Here is a 16,186-nt window from a genome sequence, read left to right as displayed (position 1 = left end):
AAAAGACTGCTGAAATCCAAACGGACCTCAAGACGACAGCAGGAACGAGTTCTAGGCTCTCTACAGTTCGCCTCAGTGACAAACCCAGTGCTACGTGCACAGCTAAAGAATGCCGCGGGAGTCTGGAGACGTTCCGCATCCATCGCTCGAAGAGATCTCAAGAGACGGCTCCCAAACAGACTTCGGTTACTCCTAAAGCCGTGGTCGGAAGCAAAGGCCCTGAAAAGGTCCATCCCTCTTCAACACCCACCTCCATCACTCAACATCCACACGGACGCTTCGCTGGAGGGTTGGGGAGGTCACTCCCACCAAAAACAGGCTCAAGGAACATGGTCTCCCCTATTCAAGACGTTTCACATCAACATCTTGGAGGCCATGGCGGTCCTTCTAACTCTGAAGAAACTCTCCCCGCCTCCCTCGATCCATATTCGTCTAACCCTGGACAACTCGGTGGTAGTTCGATGTCTCAATCGCCAAGGCTCAAGATCTCCCCAGATAAATCAGGTGCTTCTCCCAATCTTCCGTCTGGCAGAGAAGAAGAAATGGCAACTGTCTGCAGTTCATCTACAAGGATTCCGCAACGTGACGGCGGACGCTCTATCTCGGACAAGCCCGATAGAGTCGGAATGGTCTCTAGACGCAAGATCCTTCTCCTTCATCTCTCACCAAGTCCCAGAACTTCAGATCGATCTCTTCGCAACGAGCGACAACAATCAACTTCCTCGATATGTGGCCCCGTACGAGGACCCCAAGGCAGAAGTAGTGGACGCCATGTCACTGGATTGGAACAGATGGTCCAGGATCTACCTGTTCCCTCCCACCAACCTTCTGCTAAAAGTCCTCTCCAAACTGAGAACCTTCAAAGGAACAGCGGCCCTAGTGGCTCCCAAGTGGCCCCGGAGCAACTGGTACCCCCTAGTCCTGGAGCTACAACCCACGCTGATCCCTCTCCCGGGCCCAGTTCTCTCCCAGCAAGTACAGAAGTCGACTGTCTTCGCTTCATCATCGAAAGTCAGGGACCTTCATCTCATGATTTTCTCTCCCTAGCCGCGAAGAAAAGGTTTGGGATCTCGAAGAAAAGTCTAGACTTCCTCGAGGAATACAAGACCGAATCCACACGACGGCAATACGAATTATCCTGGAGAAAATGGGTCTCATTCGTCAAGGCAAAAAATCCTACGGAAATCACCATTGATTTTTGCATGTCCTTCTTCATTCACCTTCATGGACAGGGCTTAGCAGCCAACACGATTTCTACCTGCACATCGGCCTTGACTAGACCACTACTGTACGCCTTCCAGATTGATCTGTCCAGCGACATCTTCAATAAACTGCCGAAGGCATGCGCTCGTCTACGCCCAGCACCCCCACCAAAACCTATCTCCTGGTCCCTGGACAAGGTGCTCCATTTTGCCTCCAATTTGGACAACGATTCGTGCCCTCTCAAGGATCTGACTCAAAAGGTTATATTTCTTTTTGCTCTTGCCTCAGGAGCCCGAGTCAGCGAAATAGTGGCATTATCAAGGGACGAGGGTCACATTCTGTTTACAGACTCAGGAGACCTTACCCTCTTCCCGGATCCGACGTTTCTCGCTAAAAACGAACTACCCACCAAAAGATGGGGCCCTTGGAGAATCTGCCCCCTGAAAGAAGATGCCTCTCTATGTCCAGTAGAGAGCCTCAAGGTCTATCTTCGTAGAACTTCTGACTTTGGTGGAGGCCAACTCTTCAAAGGAGAAACATCGGATAGCAACCTGTCACTGAAACAACTAAGAGCGAAAATCACCTACTTCATTCGCAGAGCGGATCCTGACAGTACACCCGCAGGTCATGATCCTAGAAAAGTCGCATCGTCTCTGAATTTCTTTCAGAGCATGAATTTCGAAAGCCTCAAGAGTTTCACAGGCTGGAAATCCTCGCGTGTTTTCTTCAAGCATTACGCGAAACAAGTGCATGAAGTCAAACATTTTGTGGTAGCCGCAGGTAGTGTTATGAAACCTGCACCTAACTCTGCATAGAACAGTGAGTTACTTGGGACTTTAACTCCTCGGGTGCCTATGTTGACCCTCGTGTGATACGTAGTGAATTCAGAGACACTTAGTGTTTTTTCATAGACTGTTCTTTTTCAAGGTGAAATGTCATAGTCGTCACATGAGTGCCGCATGCCTAGAGCATGATGTGTTTTTTCCTTATTAAAGACTGACGTTCCTCTGGAACCTGTGCCTTCTAATAATTTGAAATTTTCTTTCAGATTCAAGAGCGAAGTCTTTCATTACTATGTACATTATAATTTATTGTAAATTACTTTTACATCCCTTATTGCATTTATTTACCATATTCTGCAATTGTGAAATAAAATTTCTATTTTATTACTTGTGCGTCTCAATCCACTCCTACTTATACTATGAAATACATGGTTGTCATAGTTTCATTATCCCCTCCTTTTTTCTGTATAAAAATGATGAAGATAATTGGTTCAATCCATATTATATACTCACCTATGCTATGTAATTATTCCTAACTGAATACTTACTTGCGCTATACCTTCGAGACCAGACCGTTCTCTTTTTACAATATACAGTGCCTAACCACCACTTGTCTGTCATTGAGAATGTTCCTATATGAATATCAACCATTCTGTCTTGTCTCCGAGTTCTTCACGTTCTCCCCGCAAGGTGGGTAGCCCTTCAAGAACCACTTTGATCCTCAGCATGGTCCGTTGGGACTTCTCTGCCAAGGGGGGCAGGAAGTTTCAGCCCCACGGAACCTCTATCGAGGTTACTATGCTTACTCTATTCAAAGCCCTCGGCACTTACACTACAAGGGGAAATCTACCACGATACATTGATTCTCTGGTATTCTTCCATCAGGACGCCATGGCTTGAGCCCAAAAAACTGATTTTGAGCGAAGAGAAAAATCTATTTTTGGGTGAGATAGCCATGGCGTCCTGATGGACCCTCCCTGCTACTTCGTCCAGCCTTTCAGGTCCTACCCTGTCCTGCTGTATCATGGTGATTGGCAAGCAACTGGCGTCAGGATGAGGACGGACGTGACGTCATTTAGCAATGGCACCCGTTTGTTTACGTTTCCAGTACCAAAAGTAGCCACGGACGAGTATAGCTGTGGAACGGCTCCCAAGCTATTCTCCGCCCCTCCACATCGAAGTGTTAACTCTATGTGGGGTGCAGATAGCTATGTGGCGCGTTAATACATGCGTCCCCTGTTGATAGCCGATGTCTTAAAGGGAAACCTTTAGGATACTCGCTCCAGAAGTTAGAATTCTGTGATAACCAGTGGTTAAATTCTCTGGGAATATCTAGTAGTTATTTACCCAAGGAAGCTACCAAAAAGGAACCTTCCATCAGGACGCCATGGCTATCTCACCCAAAAATAGATTTTTCGCTTCGCTCAAAATCCGTTTTATAACTGAAGTTAGGAAAAGTATTTTGGATATGGAATGGACAATTATCTTTTGCAACAGTTTAGAATTATCGTAAACTATCATTCTGTCATAGCGGCAGTTTGCTATTGTTGATTAAACGCAAAATCATAGTCTTACTGCTTTGCTACGTGTGTAGGAATTTATATGGATACGGTAAGTAAAATATTTGTAATAACATAATATTTACTAAAAACTTTTAATATCGTTAGTTATCACTTTGATCATGAGTGTTTAATGTTTTCGTTTGTTTATTATGATCGAAGCTAGAGTGTATAGTAAACAAATGGAAGGTTTCCGTTTCAGGCGGCGTCTTTAAGAAAAACATTACAGTATATAAATGTCGTTCATTTCATTTATTTCGAAGTTTTAAGAAATATTAAGTAGGATAACATTGGTATTAACAAAATCATCATATAATCAATACTTGGTAGGATAGTTGTCAAATAGATAAACGTAAACAAAACAATGGTTGTCTTTTTTCATTGTCCTTTTTTGGCGTGTTTAGGAAACGCATGACATAGAATCGCCTTTATTTTGATAATTTTGGATTTTCAATGATACAACAAAAGCTAGTCTATACAGTGATGGTTTTGCTATTCACCAGTTGTCTTATACAATAGATGACAAACTTATTAAAATTTGTCTGTATTTTAGGTTGTGTTATAACGGGATATATAGGTATTTACGCCCATCCTGTTTGTAATTTTAACCTTTTTCAAGTAATTAGAACTTTGAAAGTATTTTAAATGTTTGATTTATTTACGTGAACAATTTGATATTATAAAAAAAATACAGTACAGTACACAGAAAGTATTGGAAATGGGCAGTAAACATATTTGAATAGGCAAGTTGTTGGTAGCCATGGCCCTAATGGAATTATTTCTGTTGTGTTTTGAAATATGCAATTTTCCATTTATGCAGGGTTACTGATCGTCCAAATTCTCGCATAATTAGGGACCCTATTTTGAGATACAAGCCCGCCTATTAGCAAAATTTTGCATTATGATACAAGCAAAATATAGAGATATGAGCATGCTTACCGATGCTAACGCTAGATGGCCAAGCTCTTGGTAGCATTCAAAACCTGCATCATTCGTTCAGTTCATATGGTCATTGATTTCTGTGGACATCTCTCAAGTTAAGTTCAGTTAAGTTGACTTTAAAATCAATTTTGTTCCATAACCGAAATAAAAACCACGCTATTTAATTAGGGTATTACTTTCGGCGTAGCTGAAATGACGAGCCATTAGATCTTTAACGAGGGTTTACTACCCCCTCGCTAGTTAGCGAGGGGGTAGGGGAGGGGTAGCTAGCTACCCCTCCCCCCCTCACACACCGGTGAGTAGCTCACTTTGCTTTTAGCTCGGGTGATGAACAGACGTGTCTGCTCCCACCCTCGCTTATTGACAGTCTTAATCTTTTTTGCTTTTTCTTTGCAGTTTGTGCTTGGAAGTTGGCCACTACCATTATGCGGAAGTGCCCCGGATTACCTGACCGCCCTTGTGGTACATGTATGTTGGCGGTCGAAACGGACCCTCACACCTTATGTCCGTTCTGCAGGGGCCAACGGTGTGATAGAGACAAAGTGTGTAGTGAGTGTAGGGAGTGGTCTACCTCCCAGTGGGAGAGGTTTTCCCGGCGCTGGAAGAAGAAGTCCAAAAGGGATCTTTCTCCTTCAATGGTTTCCTTGAAGAAAGAAAATTCCAAGGACTCTTCTTCCGTAGCCCGAACCTCCTCCGAAGCTCCCGCTCGATCGGTCTCTTCCGAGAGGCCGTCAAGTGGTAGTGTAGGCTGTTCTTTTGTTGACCGACCTCGGGGTTCGGGAGAGGGAGTTGCCTCCCATAGCGAGGCAGCTCCTCCTCCTCCCCCGGGGGAGGATTTATCTATTAACACTGTTGCTAATGATGATTTGTTGCAGCTTTGGGCTTCCTTGGGGCTTAAGGGCTCGCCCTCCAGGGAAGCCCTGTTTGACATAATCAAGTTGGGGCTGCTGTCAAACAGTCGCCGGCAGTAGCAGAGGTTGACCCTCTGTCTATCGTCGACGTTGTTGTGGCAGGGGCCTCCGACGAGTTAGGTCAAACCCCTGCCTTGGTTCCAGATGCAGCTGAAGGCTTAGTTTCTCCCTCCGAACATCCTTCGAGGGAGGAGCTAAGTCCAACGGTCTCTCCTGCAGGTGATTCTTCCCCTCGGGGGAGTTCACTGACAGAGACTCCTCTTCGGAGGACTGACGATGGTCTGCCTGCCGCCCCCAGAGGACGTATCCTTCGGAAGGCTCGCCCTCCTCTTCGCCGTAGAGGCCTTCCTTCTCCTCACAAGGGAGTTAGGAGGCGCCTCTCCGGCTCTTCTCCGCCGCAGTCCCCCGCTGAGGATCCTCCTCGCTGTGCACCGACCGTTGCAGTTGCATCCTTGGACCTCTCTGCTGATCGTTCTCCTTCGCCTGCCAGACCTTCGGACCTGCCGTCTCTGTTCCTGGCTTGTGACGCGCTTTGGGCGCCCACGCATCCCGTTATCCAACGGGCACCGGTCCCTTCGCCCTTCGGGGCAAAAGGGGCTTTCTCACAATGTGAGCAAGTCCCTTAAGCGCCAGGTATTCCCTGCGCTCCAATGTTCTCCTGCGCGCTCGCGCGCAATTGCCTGCGAGCACTCGCCTGCGGTGAAGTCCTCTCTGCTCAGAACTTCATACTCGGAGACAACGCCCCAGAGACCTTCTGCAGCTGAGACTACTCGCCAGCGCTCTCCTGCTCACCTGCGCGCCAGCGCTGTCCTGCTCGCCAGCGCTCTCCTGTTCGCCAGCGATCTTCTTCTCGCCAGCGTACAACTGCGAGCCCTCATCTTGATGCGCGCCCCACGTGCCCACGATCTCCTGCGCGCCCACGATCTTCTGCTCGCCAGCGCTCTTCACCTGTGCGTCAGCGTTCGCCTGCGTGCCCACGATCTCCGGATCTGGGCGCAAGAAGGAAGAACCGAGTTTCTCCTTCTCTTCAGCGTTCGCCTACGCGCCATAGGACCCCGCCAGCTCGTCAGCCATCGCGCGCAGACACCAGTTCCTGCTGTGGGCCCTCCTGCATGCCCACGCGCTAGGGTAACACCCCTGTGTGTGGGCGCTCGCCTAGAGCTCACCAAGATCCTGCACGCCCACGTGCTCGCGAACAATCTTTATCGCGCGTGCAAACGCTTGCACTACCGCCTGCGCTTCCTGCTTCTCCAGATTGCGCAACAGCGCGCCATCGATCTCCTGAGCACCCGCGCGCTCCATCGCCTGAGTGCCATCGCTCGCCAGCGCGCCCTCTTACCATCTATAAGATCTCCTGCGTGCCCGCGCGTACCCTCACCTGTGCGCAATCGCTCGCCTACACGCCTTACGCACCATCGTTCGCCTGACGCCATCGCTAGCCTGGGCGCCATCGGTCGCCAACGCGCCATCGCTCTCCTGCGCGCCAACGCTCGCCCCCGTGCCCTCGCCGTCATCCCCGCGCGACCGATCGCCTGAGTGCGATCCTAGTAGGGTAATGTCGCGCGAGCACCAGCGCGATCCCCAGCGCGTTTCTCATCGGGAGGCAACGCGAGCTACCGCGCGAGCCTACAGGAACGAGAGCAGCCAGGTCATCCTCACGTCCCCCCCCCATCCCCCCCGCAAGCGCAAACCATCGCGCTCGCAGGAGGGAGGGAAATCACCAGATGGGTCGAGGAACTAACCTTCCTCTTCTTCCCTTTCCTTCCAGGCAAGGTCCAGCAGTCGTGTCTACTCCAAAGGATCGCCCGATCCTCTTCCCTTCAGAGGGAGTCTCTGACAGCAGCACTATGGTTTGGATCCCTCATCAGAGCTGTCGTGCAGGCTGTCAAACCTGCCTTCGCTGAGATGGGTCTCAAAACTATGGCGGCTCCGACCCCACTGAAGAGAAAGAGAGGAGTAGAAACCGTGGTAACTTCTCCGAGGGTCAAGCTGGCTCCTTGGACATCCTTAAGGAAGGCTCCCTCTCCCCCCCAGACGTTTTCTCCCTCTCCCGTGGACGAGCATTTTCCGTCCTCATGGGAGTCTTACGAGGTGAGGTGTTCTCCCATCGCACCAATGGGAGAAACCCCACCTCGCGCTGGAGAATCGTCCTAGGTTGGAGCAGAGAAGAGCCCTCAGACGTTGTTGTTGGAGTCCTGTATTCCTCCCAGGAGGGAACCCAAGGATTCCAAGATAGTCCCCAAGTCATCCTCAAGGATCCGTCCAGAACCTACAAGACCCACGGAGAACGTCCACGTGTCCCCCCCCCAAGAAGAGTCTTTGGGGACGGGAGACTTCGCTGCCAGTTCTCCAGGAGGGGAGCCACAAGAGTCAGAGCATGCCTTCTGGCAAGTCCTGACCCTGATGAGGCATCTCAACAGGATTCCCGATCCTGAGATTCCTCCTCGCGAGGGCAAGGACACGGTCCTGGACCAAGTCTTTGGCACTCAGAAACCCGCTACGGCCAGTGCAGCTTTGCCTTGGTCCCAAGGGGTGAAGAGTGCCAGGGATAAGTTCGAGGGCCAGCTCTCCGAGCTCGCCTCTTCCAGCCGTGGCAACAAACTCCTCCCTCCTCCTCGCGTCCAACAGAGGAGGTACTTCGTGATCACGGAGGAGGCTTGTTTAGCTCTTCCCCTGCACCACTCTGTGGAAGAGCTTACCAAGGGAGTCCCTCTTGAGAGACTCTCTAGCCGGCAAGTGACTTTCTCGGCAACAGAGATCATAAGCCAGGAGAAGGTTGCAAAGTGTGCCATGCAGGCTACTTCGTGGCTTGACATCCGGCTGGGATCTCTTGGCATCCTGTTGCGATCCGAAGATTTGTCTAAAGAGAGCACCAGGAAGGCCCTGGAGACCTTCCTCCTCTCGGGCACCCACACCATTGAGTTTCTGGCCCACCAAGTCTCGAACTTGTGGGCCAACTCAATCCTGAAACGTCGTGATGCGGTGGCAGAGAGGTTCCACGTGAAGGTCCCAGCCGTCGAGGTCAGCAGGCTCAGACATTCTTCCCTTTTAGGAAAGAACCTGTTCGAGCCTAAAGACTTGGAACAGGCAGCCGAGAGGTGGAAGAAGTCCAACCAGGACTCCCTCCTTCATAGGGCTCTTACATCAAAGCTCTATAAACCTCCGGCATCTCAACAACCTCGCCCGTCCAAGACAACGAAACCGGCTGTGGCAGCGAAGGCAACGGTGTCGAAGCCCTTTCCTGTCAAAGACAAGAAAGGCAAAAAGTCCTCCAGGAGAGGAAAGAATCCTAGAGGGAGCGGCCGAGGCCGCAAACGCTAGGATTGACAGTCCCCCTGCATGTCCACAAGAGGGGGGAGATGCCTTCAAAGTTGCGCATAAAGGTGGCAGCAACTCGGGGCCGATTCCTGGACGATTTCCGTAATCAGTCAGGGATATCGCGTCCCGTTCATAACATCGCTACCTCCCCTGACAGTGGATCCAGTGTCGTTGAGCTCCTTTGCCATGGGATCGGCAAGGGGCCAAGCCCTACAGGCAGAAGTCCAGGCCATGTTAAAGAAGGGCGCTCTCCAGGAGGTCGTCGACAGTTCCCCAGGCTTCTTCAGTCGACTCTTTCTTGTAAAGAAGGCGTCTGGAGGCTGGAGATCAGTCATCGACCTCTCAGCCCTGAACGGGTTTGTCAAACAAACCCCGTTCAGCATGGAGACGGTGGACACGGTCAGACTTGAGGTGAGACCACAACACTTCATGCGTACACTGGACCTGAAGGACGCGTACTTAAAGATCCCAGTCCATCCGTCTTCAAGGAAGTACTTAAGATTCAGCCTAGACAACAAGATCTACCAGTTCAAGGTGCTGTGTTTCGGTCTCTCCACAGCACCTCTGGTATTCACCAGGGTGTTAACACGGATTTCTTCGTGGGCACACAGGATCGGCATCCGTCTCCTCCGCTATCTGGACGACTGGCTGATCCTGGCAGACTCAGAGTCGACCCTTCTTCGACACCGAGACAAGCTTCTGGGACTTTGCCAAGATCTAGGGATCATGGTAAATCTCGAGAAATCTTCCCTGCTTCCAACTCAATGACTGGTATATCTAGGCATGATCTTGGACACCAATCTCCACAAAGCCTTCCCATCAGACGACAGGATAGCAAGGCTGAGGAGGGTCGCAGTTCCTTTCCTCAGACGAGAAGAACTCCCAGCCCAATTGTGGTTACGTCTCCTCGGTCACCTTTCTTCTCTGGCCGGTCTAGTTCCAAATGGTCGCCTCAGAATGAGATCCCTGCAATGGCGACTCAAGTCCCGGTGGAATCAAGGACACGATTCCCCGGACATCTTGGTCCCAATGGGTCCTGCGGAACGGACGGATCTTCAGTGGTGGTTGACAGAGGAAAACCTACGAAAGGGAGTGGATCTTCTCGTCCTCCCCCCGGATTTGATGCTGTTTTCGGACGCTTCAAAAAAAGGGTGGGGGGCCCACGTTCTGAACCACAGGACCTCAGGCCTATGGTCAGAATTAGAAAAGGGCCTCCACATAAACCTGCTAGAAATGAAGGCCGTGTATCTGGCACTTCAGCAGTTCAAACAATACCTAGCGGGTCACTCCGTGGTGGTGATGAGCGACAACACCACGGTAGTGGCTTACATCAACAAGCAGGGAGGTACCTTTTCACAGCAGCTATCCCATCTTGCAGTAGAGATAATGAGATGGACCGAAGTCCACTCGATTCCACTATCAGCTCGCTTCATTCCAGGCAAGAGGAATGTGCTCGCCGACAGTCTGAGCATGGCATCTCAGATAGTGAGTACCGAGTGGTCTTTGGATCGTCTAGTAGCCAACAAAGTCTTGACTTTGTGGGGTTCCCCGACGGTGGATCTGTTCGTGACAGCCTTGAATTTCAAGCTCCCGCTGTACTGCTCCCCAGTCCTGGACCCCAAGGCACTCTGGCAAGATGCCTTTCAACAACGGTGGGACAACATCGACGTCTACGCCTTTTCCCCGTTCTGTCTGATGAGAAGATACTCAACAAGACCAGAATATCGGTCAACCTTTCGATGACCTTAATAGCTCCGCTATGGCATCACGCAGAGTGGTTCCCGGACCTTCTGCACCTCCTGACGGAACTCCCGAGAGAACTTCCTCCTCGACACAAGCTACTCAGACAACCACATGCCAACATCTTCCACAAAGCCGTAGCATCACTACAACTTCACGCCTGGAGACTATCCAGCGTCTCCTAACAGAGAGAGGCTTTTCGCAACAAGTTGCGGAAAGGATGTCTCGACACCTGCGAAAGTCATCCACAGGGGTCTACCAGGCAAAGTGGAGAGTCTTCTGTGGTTGGTGTCGTGGAAGGGGTATCTCTCCACTCGATGCCACTATTCCAGCAATAGTAGAGTTTCTCGTGTATTTGCGGGTAGAAATGCGCCTTTCAGTCTCGGCAGTGAAAGGTTATCGCTCAGCCTTAAGTCTTGCCTTCAGGCTCAAAGGAATGGACATTTCCTCTTCGCTGGAACTTTCTCTACTCATACGAAGTTATGAACTTACCTGCCCTCAGCCGGAAGTGAGACCTCCTCCATGGAACGTGGTTCGAGTCCTCAGGTCTCTTAAGAGACCTCCGTTCGACCATTACGCCAGGCTTCTGATTGCCATCTGACTTGGAAGACGGTGTTTCTGCTTGCTCTGGCCTCGGCCAAGCGAGTCAGCGAACTTCATGGTCTCTCGTATGACATCGCCCATTCAAGGGGATGGGGGGAGGTAACGTTCAGATTCGTCCCTGAGTTTGTAGCTAAGACTCAGAATCCAGGAGTGCCGGACCCCCGGTTCGACTCCTTCCGGATTTCGAATCTCCGTTCTGTAACAGATGACCCAGACCATCTCCTATTGTGCCCAGTAAGGAGTCTGAGGCTCTATCTTAAGAGAATAGCTGCAATTCGTCCTCGGGTGCAAGCATTGTTCGTGAGCACAGGAAGGACGAAGAGGAGGGTCACTAAGAATACAATCTCAGCTTGGATTCGCGGGGTTATTTACCATTCCCTGAATCCTGACCCTCTTCCGTCACGTCGCCCTAGGGCACATGATGTCAGGGGCATTGCTACGTCCCTGGCATTCAAGAGAAATTACTCTGCCGCGCAGGTTCTACAAGCAGGGGTTTGGAATCGTCAAACGACCTTCACAGCCCACTACCTGCAAGACGTGACCCACAGGAGGCTCGATACGTTCTCTATCGGCCCTGTGGTGGCTGCACAACAGCTGGTTTAAACCTCAGGCACCTTAATGGACAAGTAGCAGAAGGTTGAGGGCATTGTTACCCGGTTTTAGTCTGCATGAAAGAAAAGATATGCCTGGCCCCTATTCTTTTCTTCATTCTCCCCTCTCTTGGGGAAAGCAGCATCCTGGGTTCTCTGCACAGCTGACCTCAAACCACTGCAGGTAAACCATGTTTCCTTGTGTTCCTAGTATTAAGTTAATACTGTCACGTCCCCATACCCTTACGAGGTGGTATTGGGATCGTCCTAACCTAGATTTCCATCTAAAGGACTCCAGGTCAACTTCCTAGGATGAGTCACACTTCACTCCTTCACACACTAGCTTACGTAGGCCGCGGTCCTTGCAGAGCAAGGCACTTGTGAGGTGCAGGGACTCCTTATCTTGAGTTCTAACACACTCAGATACTGAGTCCCCGGGCAAAAGCCAAAGCCAGTACAGCTGGGACTTACCACCCTACCTAAGGGTTAAGTCACCCTAATTAAATAGCGTGGTTTGTATTTCGGTTACGGAACAAATGACAAATTCGTAGATAATTTGTATTTTTCCTAACCATACAAACCTTAGCTATTTAATCAAACTTGCCCACTAGCCCTGTCCCCCGGGAAGTCCTACCTCTAAGCAAAGTGAGCTACTCACCGGTGTGTGAGGGGGGAGTGGTAGCTAGCTACCCCTCCCCTACCCCCTCGCTAACTAGCGAGGGGGTAGTAAACCCTTGTTAAAATTCTAATGGCTCGTCATTTCCGCTACGCCGAAAGTAATACCCTAATTAAATAGCTAAGGTTTGTATGGTTAGGAAAAATACAAATTATCTACACTACAAATTTGTCATGTTACGCTATGCGTAAGGAACAGTATTACAATACCATCCAAATTCCCTTCCTCCCTTCTGCTCCACACCCCACCACTATCGTCTGTCTCGAAGGTAAGAGCTCATAATAAAACCACGTTTTATTTCATATCACAGTAATCATTTATATCATTTTGTGTGTGTGTACAGTATGTCCATACAGTATAGCAATTAAAAACATGTATTTTCCATTGCCACTATCATTGATATTGATGTTTTTAGAGGGCCGGACCAGACTAGATTTTTTAAAGAAACGAGCAAATTGACTTCTGGAACGAATTATACCTGTATCTTAAGGTATTACTGTATATAGATATATATGTATATATATATATATATATATATATATATACTGTATATATATGTGTATATATATATATACATATATATATACTGTATATATATATATATATATATATATATATATATATATATATATATATATATATATATATATATATATATATATATATATATATACATACATATGTATTTATATTTATATCATCATCATCATCCTCATTGGCCTTAACTAGGTCACTTCAGGACAAACGCACACCCTCAGACATGTCCTTCCACTCCCGTCTATTTATGGACTTAATACGCTAATTTATACTCGCAATTTTTCTTAGTTTGTCTATCCATCGTCTTCTCTTCATTCCCCTCTCTTTTTTAGCAATTTCTAGGGACCCATTCTGTCATTCTTAATGTCCATCTAATATCTGCCATTCTCATTATACAGTTGTGCTCTGTATGTCCGTTTTTTTTTCTTACATATTGTTAGAGTATCCTCTACTTTAGTTTTCTCTCGTATCTATGTTGCTCTTTTTCTATCTCTTAGTGTTATTCCCATCATTATTCTTTCCATAGCTCTTTGAGTTATAACTATCTTATGTTCTAAAGCTTACGTAAGGCTCCAAGTTTCTGATGAATAAGTTAATACTGGCAGGACCATGTGATTAAATACTTTTCTTTTTAGAGAGAAGTGGCATTTTACTTTTTATAAATTCATTTTGTTTACCAAAGGCTCTCCATTCAATGTTTACCCATTTAATTTCAGTCTCATGTTCTGAGGAAACACTTACTCTCTGTCCTAAATACATATATTCCTTAACAATCTCTAGAGGTTCAACCGTAACCCTAATTTGTTGTCTCTGCATATTCATTGAACATTATCTTAGTTTTACTAATATTAATTTTCAGTCCTACATTTATGATTTCTCTATTCAAATCTCTTATAATCTGTCTTCTGTGTCTGCTATAATGACTAAATCATTAACAAACATCAGTTCCCACAGTTCTTCGTTGTTTCTTAATTCTGATGACAAAGTGTCTATAACATGAAGGGACAGGAATGGCCTCAAAGCAGATCGCTGATGGAGGCCAACCACCACAGGGTATGCCTCAGTCTCCCCATATTTTGTCTGTATGGTCGTTCAAGGCTTGCCCCCTTATACATCATTATCACTAACCTTATCAACTTCTCCAATACTCCTATCTTTCTCAAACACCAATAGACTGACTTAATGATACCCTCCTCTCATATGCTTTTTCAAGATCCACAAAAAAACCTGTAAACTTTCCTGTTTCCCTCTAGGTACTTTTCTTGGGCTTGTTTTAACATAAAGATAGCACCCACTGTGCCCTTTCTTTCTTAAACCCAAACTGCTGCTCATATATATCTATCAACTCTCAACCTTCCTTCTATTTTTTCTAGTATCTTGAATACAGGCTCCAAGTGGTCATTCCTCTGGAGTTCCCACAGTTTAACACATCTCTTTCTTTATATAATTCCATCATCCAACTATTTTTCCAGTCCCTTGGCATGTCCTCTGCATCTCAGATCTTTTCCAAGAGTGTGTGGACCCAATCTTTGTCTAGATTTCCCAATGTTTTGACCATTTTTATTGTTGCTGCTAATTTCCCTGCAACTTCATTCTCTTTTCTTTTCTTTAAAGCATCCTAGACTTCACTCTCTCTATAGTTTTCTATTTGTCCTTTTACTGGAGGAACATTTTCCAGTTCTTCACAATCACTCTCAGCGTTTCACAATTGTGTAAAAATAGTCTTTTGATCTTCTCTTGATTGCCTCTTCCTCAATTAAGATATTTCCATTTTTATCTTCAATAATTCACACCTTTCCTACATGCTGTCTGTGTTTTCTTCCCACTTCTGCAAATCTGTAGCTTATCTCTTCTCCTGGTGTTCCCATCATCTCATACCACGCTCTCCTGTCTTCTCCCTTTGCAATTGCTACCATTCTCTTTGTTTCCTTCTTTATTTGTTTATATCCCTCACTAGTTTGGTACTTGTTCACCTCTTCCTACCTTCCAGCTATACTCTTTTCCTTCACAGCTTTTAAACGTCTTGATTCCATCACCATGTTTCTTTTTTCTGTAGCGGTTTACCATTTAGGCCTTTGCTGCTGGCTGGTACTACAATCTCTTTCATAACATCTCACATCTCTTCAGGTGATTCTGATTCTCTTTCCACTTCACTTCTGAACTCTCTCACCTCGCCCCCTTCAGCTGTTTTGATCCTCCCATTCCTGGCTGGGGCTTATCCTTATTGCTTTCAACCTAAAATCTGCTACCACCAGTTTCTATTAAACTACAACAGATTCACTTGGATTAACCTTACAATCCAAAATAATTTCCTTGTCTCACTCCCCAGCCAAAATATAGTCAACTTGAGTTTCATTTTGTCCATTCTATATTTTACCAGATGACTTCTCCTTTCCTCAAACTGTGCATGTAAGATTACCAGTTTCATAGCTTCTTCTAATTCTAACAATCTTCCACCTTCCTGGATTCTTCTTCCAAAACCTATTCCTCCATGTATTCCTTCAAAGCCATTAGAACTCTCGCCTACATGGGCATTCATATTCCCATATAACAATAACAGTTCACTTCTTGGAACTCTTTCTATATATTTTCCTCTAATTTCCTTGTGAGTTTCTCCTCCTCTTCTACTGCACTTTTGTTGAGGGGATATGCAGAGGCCATCAGAACTCTCACTTACATTGGCATTGATGTCCCTATATAAGACTAATAGTTAACTTTTCGGAAATCTTTCTACATATTCCCATGTGTAGTAACTTTATATCCTTCCCCAAGCTTTCTTACACCTTTCCCTTCCATTTAGTCTTCTTTATATATGGAATCCTAATTTTTCTTCTCTGTATGACTTCAACCACCTCTCTTCCCTCCCCTGTGAGGCTACCATTCCAATTTCTAATTCTCATTTTTTCTTTCTTTTTCCAATCCCTACTCCTTACTAACTTCTTCAGTTGCAGTCATGACTTCTGCGGTACCCTTTGCACTTTCTCACTGCATTCAAGGGATACTAGAGAATGTTGCTTTCAGGGTATGCCCTAGCCCCATTGCATTCCATTGTTGAATGGAGATTAATTATTTAGCTTTTACCACAGTTTTCATACTTGGTTGGCTAGACCAGGCAACAGTTCTCCCCCATTTATCTGGTCTTGGGACCAGCAGTAATTTGTACTCGTTTGTTCTCCAACAGGTTACCTACCGGTATTTGTTACCTAATGTCCACTCAAGGCTTAGGTTTGGTCATCATTATTAAAGAGGGAGGGATTTATTAGCTTGTTCTAACTTCAAGATGGGGGACAACATTTATCTTTACAATTTTATTATAATTATTACA

This window comes from Palaemon carinicauda, chromosome 1 (genome assembly GCF_036898095.1).
Source record: "Palaemon carinicauda isolate YSFRI2023 chromosome 1, ASM3689809v2, whole genome shotgun sequence".
Classification (NCBI taxonomy): Eukaryota; Metazoa; Arthropoda; class Malacostraca; order Decapoda; family Palaemonidae; genus Palaemon; species Palaemon carinicauda.
Note: the sequence above shows the minus strand (reverse complement) of the source record.